We start from the raw sequence: 6925 nt of genomic DNA, 5'->3' as shown, positions 1-6925 counted from the left end.
CCTCAGAACAGCCCTCCAGGCTCCTCCACAAATCGGTTGAAATCCAGCCCTGCAGTGACTGTGTTCACTCCTCCTAAACAAACGCACAGGGACATGGTTTAAGTTGATACTTTCTATGGACCACAAAGTGACAAGGACTTTGGGGACATGAAACAGGTTTGAGAGATGAACAGCATCACATGTTACCCGAGGAACAGCCACAGAATGGCAACAGGAATGGAACAAAACACCCAGGGTCAGAGGACCTGGTGGTAGCCATCCAGGAAAGGGTGTGAGACTAGGCCACAGGAGAAGAGGGGGCCTGGGGTGGGGCAGGACCCCGGGGCAACCTCTATCCATCTCTGCCCCCGCCAGACCCCACTAGAAGTTTGACCAGTTGGCATGAGGCTGGTAAATTATAAGTCTGCTCCCATAGCTCCTCGGCTTAAACCCTCCAGCAGCTCCCATCTCACCCAGAGTAACGGTCATCCTCACCCCCACCCCCATCCCCTAAAGGTCACCCCCCACCACCATCCCCTCCCAAAAGCCCATGGGGCCTTTACTGTACCAGATCCCACTTCTGTGGGAAGCGACCTCATGTCTCTCCACAACACTGTCCACCAGTTAGCCACAAAGGCTTCCTCATGGGTGCCTGGGCTGCCGCAGGGCCTTTGCTCTCGTCTTCTCCACCCAGTAGAGTTCTGTTCCCACAGATAAGCTCAGGGCTGGTGTCATCACCTCCTTCAGGTCTTTTCCTTCCAGGTGGACTTCCCTGACTTGTTTTAAAATTGCAGCCCCCAGAGCCCTGACATGCCATCACTCACCCCCACCATGCCTCATTTGACGTTCTTCCCTAGAACTTATTAAACACAATGCCTAGTCTATTTATTCTGCTTATTGTCTGTCCAATAAAATGTTAGCTTTAGGAGGGCAGGACTTTTCTCTTTTCTTTTGGTTAACTCTTGTATCCCAGGACATAGTGCAGTGCCTGTACATAGCAGGTGAGTGTCTGCTGAATAAATGAATGCCCTTGATGTCTCCAAGGCAAACCTGTTCCTCATCTTGGCTTTACGGGGGAACTGCAGGGAGGATGGGCAGTTAGCATTTCTCCCCATCCCTGGATGAGGGGCCCTGCTCATTCATCAGGACAGCTTCAAGCACAGGAATTCATGCCCACTGTGGGGTCCTGCAAATGCTGGAGAAAGCATCTGGCTCTGAACCTCCAACCTGAAGCAACCTGGGGCAGGAATGGATTTTGGTGCTGTCTTTCTATCTGCCTCAGGGTCTCAGAGCAGGATGAGTGCCCAGATCCAGACCTCAGAGCCAGAGCTGGAGGCAGACAAGCCAAGGCAGGGCTGCGGGGAGCCCAGAGGCCCCACTGAGGGGGGCGGCCTAAGGCCTGGCCCTTGTAGCCAATGTCACACCCCTGCACGCCCCTTCCCTGCAGTGACTCCTGGGCGGGGGAAAGGGGATGCCCGGGGCTGGAGTATAGCAGGGAAGGTGAGGGCCTGGCTGGAGGACATGGGTGCCCAGGCACCTTACAGGGATATGGTCAGCGGGTTGAAAGGAGGCTGAATGTCCAGACAGAGAGGACTAAAGGTCAGAAGGAAGCCCCAGGCTGGGCTCTGGTGCACCTGTAGGGGAGGAGAGCTTCTCCCCGGGCTGTGGTCCACTCATGCTGCCCAATGCTGGGCCCACACCCTCCCCCACTCCCCCACCTGCCTTCCCTGAGGGGCTGAAAACAGTTCAGTGGTTGCCTGGGAGTGGGGGCAGTGAGAGATTAAGTGGATGACTAATGGGTAGGAAGTTTCTTTTGGGGTTAAGAAAATGTTCTAAAATTGTATTGTGATGGATGCACAACTTTGTGGGTATACCAAAAGCCATTGGATTTTACACTCCAAATGGGTGAATTTTATGGTATGAGAATTATACCCAATAAACATATTAAAAATGTAAAAAAGAAAATTAAGGAGATTTCTGGGAAGGTGGCAGAATTGGATAGGCTGAGTTCACCCCTGCTCCATGGAACAACTAGAAAGAAAAAGGACAGAAAACAACCAGGACAGCGGTTCCAAGGTATGCATGACCAGAGAGGGGCTTTGTTCTGGTTTGCTAGCTGCCGGAATGCAACACACCAGAGACAGATTGGCTTTTAATAAAAGGGGATTTATTGAATTAGTTCTTCAGAGTGAAGGCAGCTAACTTTCATCTGAGGTTCTTTCTTACATGGGAAAGCACAGGATGGTCTCTGCTGGCCTTCTCTCCAGGCCCCTGGGTTCCAACTTTCCCTGGGGTGATTCCTTTCTGCATTTCCAAAGACCTGGGCTGAGCTGCAAGTGCTGAGATGAGGAATGCCGAGCTGCTTAGCTGTGCTATGTTGCGATCTCTCATTTAAGCACTAGCCAATTAAGTCAAATGTCATTCATTGCAGCAGGCAAGCCTCCTAGCCGAGCTGACTGCAGAGTAATGAGCAACAGGTGAGGTTCATGTGCCATTGGCTCATGTTTGCAGCCACAGAACTAGGTGCCTTTACCTGGCCAAGTTGACAACTGAATCTAACTACCACAGGCTTCCACATTATATTGGGAGGAAAAAGCATAGAAATTAGGATAGAGAGGGCAGTGGGGTGAGTTTACTCAGTTGTAACTGCACCTGGGGTGGGCTGCAGTGTGCAGGCTGGAGCAGCAGCTGAAGGAGCTACTGTGCTCCTGCCACCTCCCCACCATGCCCTGTGCTTCCCTGCTCTGGCCACACTCCGGTGCTCCCGCCACACTCCCATACTCTGTGGCACTCCTGCACTCCCACCATGTCCCTGCGCTCCCATGCTCCTGCTGTGCTCCCATGCTCCTGCCGTGCTCCCATGCTCCTGCCATGTTCCCACACTCCTGCTGTGCTCCCATGTTTCTTCCATGCTCCTATGCTCCTGCGGTGCTCCTATACTTCCACCATGCTCCCATGCTCCTGCCATGCTCCTATACTTCCGCTGTTCTCCCATGCTTTCTGTGCTCCCATGCTACCACGGTACTCCCACACTCCCACCACTGTCCCCCTGTGCACCCACCATGCTCCTGCACTCCCACCACAGTCCTACATTCCTACACTCCGCAGGGGCCTGCAGAATGTAGGGGTGGAGAGTCAGGGACCCCAAAGTGAGCTACACTGCACCGCCAGACTCTCCCAGGCTGGCTGCTGACAGGGCATTGAAATAGTCCCTCAGCTGAAGGTCATTCCACACAGCAGCCTGGGACCCCCAGCCCACTGTGTCCATAAACGGATTCTTCATTGAGGTGCACAGTGCCCACCCCCCAACCCTGGGGTCAGCGGCTTTCAGTGCACAGGGGGACCTGTGGCTTTGACTGGAATTGCACCGGATGTGGATACTGTCCAGCCAAGTGACCAGTCCAGGACAGGTGGGCCTGAGAGGAAGAGGAGGCCCAAGATCGCCATCTGTTGGTAAAATGTGGAAAGTGCAATCTGGCAAAGAGCCTTTCTCCTAAGCCTGTAATAAATCTTCAATTAGAGTTGCAGTACTCCTGCCTGAGGTCCTGACCTTTGCTTGGTGGTGAATTACAGGCAAGTCAAGTTCAGAAGGAGACCTTCAATCAAACCCCAGCAACTATGAAGTCTTAGATGAGTGAGAAAAATCAAAATTCAAAAATCAAAAGATGATCAAATGCTGAAAAATCAACAAAAATTCACCAAGCAGATGAGCATGAAGAAAATATGGCAAGGCTAAATGACCAATTAAAATGCAAGATGAGACACACAATTTGAAACAACTCACAAAAAGATATTCTGACATATCTCCTAAATAAACTCTGTGAGCTGTCTAAGATCATACAGGAAATATCAAAAAGATACTACAAGAGCATAAAGAGGAATTTGAAGGAATTAATAGAAGAAGAGCAGATCTTATGGAAATGAAAAATACTGTATATCAAATTAAAAATACATGAGACACACAACAGCAGGTCTGAAGAAGCAGAGGAAAGAATATGTGGACTAGAGGACACAGCAACTGCATTTGAACATATAAAAGAACAAATGGTGAAAAGATGGAAAAATTTGAATTGGATCTTAGGGAAATGATGGACAACATGAAGCATGCAAATATAAGAATCATTGGTATCCCAGAAGAAGAAGAGAAAAATGAAGGGATAGGAAGATTATTTGAGGAGATCATTAGGGAAAACTTCCCAACCTTTATAAAAGATATAAATACACAAATAAAAGAAGCCCATTGAATTCCAAATACAGTAAATCCAAATAGGCCTACTGCAAGATGCATATTAATCAGACTGTCAAATGCTGAAGAGAGGCAGAAAGTCCTGAAAACAGCAAGAGAAAAGTGATTCACCACAAACAGGGGAAGCCACATAAGACCAACTTCATACTACTCCATGGGCCACATAGAGGTAAGAAGGCAGTGGTATGACATATTCAAGATTCTAAAAGAGAAAAATTGCCAGTCAAGAATTCTTTACCCAGTGAGATTGTCCTTCAAAAGTGAGGGAGAGACTTAAGATCCTCGTCATTGGCGATAGTGGGGTGGGCAAGTCCAGCCTGCTCTTGAGGTTCACAGATGATGCTTTTGATCCAGAAATTGCAGCAACAATAGGTGTTGACTTTAGGATGAAAAAAATTTCAGTGTATGGAAATAAGGCTAAACTTGCAATAGGGATACTGCTGGTCAAGAGTGGTTCAGAACATTAACTCCCAGCTATGATACAGGTACACAGAGTGTTATATTAGTTTATGATATCGCAAGAAGAGACACATTTCTTCAACTGGATCATTGGTTAAATGAATTGGGAACATACTGTACAAGAAATGACAGAGTAAATATGCTAGTTGGAAATAAAACTGATAAGCAAAATCACGAAGTTGATAGAAACAAAGACCTAAAATTTGCATGAAAGCATTCCATGTTATTCACAGGGGCAAGTGTAAAAACCTGTGGTTTTGTGCCTTTGAAGAATTTGTAGAAAAAAATCATTCAGATCCCTGGACTGCTGGAAAGTGAGAACCAGAATAAAGGAATGAAATTGTCACAAAGGGAAGAAGGCCAAGGAGGAGGTGCCTGTGGTGGTGACTGCTTTGTGTTATAAACTCTGGGAAATTCCATCCCTTGCATATTTGGTCAGATAGTGACATCTTTCTGTATATAAACTTTAACTGTTCATTTACAGACCTCGCAGTTTGCACACACTTGTTTTGTATCATGGCAGTAAATATTTGCAAGAAATGCCACTCACTGGATTTCCCAGGTAAAACATTATAATTTGGAGTCTATAGTTTTTTATGTAACATAAAATAGGTGTATCTTTTTAAGTACATTTGACTTAATGAATTACATTTATTGTATATATAATTAAAAAAAATCCATCCATCCTTGTTGATACAAGGTCTCCTTTTGGTCTCCTCTTTGCTTACATCCTCCTATCAGTTGCTGAATTACTTGGTACATAGAGCTCCTGGAAACACGGGGTGTGTATGTGTATTACCAAACTGGTGTATTTCTACAGAAATAACCAAGAGCGTGATTCCACAGCTTTTCCAGGATGTGCCCTGGCAGATTCTCTTTTAGTACTATGCAAAATTCTTATTAAAGAATGTAGCCCAGGCCACTTATAAGTAAATCTCTTTCTCTTTTGATGACACTTCTAAACTAGCATTGATACATTAAAGCAGTTGGGTCTTACTTTTTAGTTTACTTCAATGAGTAACTCGGTTGCTTACCTGGAGTTCTGAATTCTGTGGTACGTACATTGGATGAGTGGCCCCTTTGCACAGCCTGTTGGGTTATGTGGTGTTTGACAGAATAGCAATAAGATTTCCCCTGCCTTTGCTTTCACAGGAACATGAATAGAGTATTCATCATAACTCTTATAGTACTTATGCTTTGCAGTCCAACATTTTTATTCAAAACGTTGGTAGTGTTTGTCCAAGTACCTCAATTGTAGCTTGTTTCATGTTCATGAAGGCTGCATCTTATGACTTTCTGAATGGCTAGTCATTATTAAAAACCTATTTCTGTGTTTTGAGAGGTGGGGTAGAGACCCTAAGTGACAGTGTGAGAAAGGCATATTGCTTCCAGATTCTGATATGTCTGGGAAAATACTGTTACAATGAAAATCTTGATCATTTACTGTAGCAAGTAACCAATAGTTTATCAAAACCAACTTGTACAGACTAATTAATCTTTTCCACAGTAAAAAAAATGTGGGAGAGATTAAAATTTTAACAGACAAACAAATGCTGAGAGAATTTAATGAGAGCTGCCCTGCAAGAAATACTAAAGGGAATTCTATCAGCTGAAAAAAAGGACAGGAAAGAGAGGTCTGAAGAAGGGCACAGAATTGAAGAGTAAGCATAAGGAAAACTTAAAGGATAAAAAAAAGAGAGAGGAAAAAAATTGATCTGACAAATAAAAACTGAAGGATAAGATGGTAGATGCAAACACTGCCTTTGTGGTGGTAACTGAATGTCAACAGACTAAACTCCTCAATTAAAAGATACAGATTGGTAATGACCTAATTGAGGCAGCGATTAAGAAAAAAATTCATTCACAGTAACAACTGAAAGAATCAAGCATTTAGGAATAAAATTAACCAGGGCTATCAAGGACCTATACACAGAAGACTACAAAACATTGTTAAAAGAAATCAAAGAAGATCTAAATAAGTAGAAAGACATTCTGCGTTCATGGGCAGGAAGGTTAAATACCATTAAGATGTCAGTTCTACCCAAATTGACCTACAATTTCAACACAATGCCAATCAAAATACCAACAACCTACTTTGAAGACTTGGAAAAGCTAGTTATCAAATTTATATGGAAGGGAAAAGGGCCTCAAATAGCCAAAAAACATCCTAAAAAAGAATGGAGTTTGACAACTTATACTTACTGACTTTAAAGCTTATTATTAAAGCCACAGTGGTCAAAA

At 44.8% G+C, this 6925-nt stretch overlaps 1 pseudogene; it reads left to right on the top strand.

Annotated features, from left to right (window-relative positions):
• The first annotated feature begins 2989 nt into the window (after positions 1–2989).
• On the top strand, positions 2990–5087 carry LOC143672744 (ras-related protein Rab-18-like; annotated as a pseudogene).
• Positions 5088–6925: the final 1838 nt, after the last annotated feature.

This window comes from Tamandua tetradactyla (genome assembly GCF_023851605.1).
Source record: "Tamandua tetradactyla isolate mTamTet1 chromosome 15 unlocalized genomic scaffold, mTamTet1.pri SUPER_15_unloc_1, whole genome shotgun sequence".
Taxonomy (NCBI): domain Eukaryota; kingdom Metazoa; phylum Chordata; class Mammalia; order Pilosa; family Myrmecophagidae; genus Tamandua; species Tamandua tetradactyla.
This window is presented reverse-complemented; position numbering and strand designations above follow the sequence as displayed.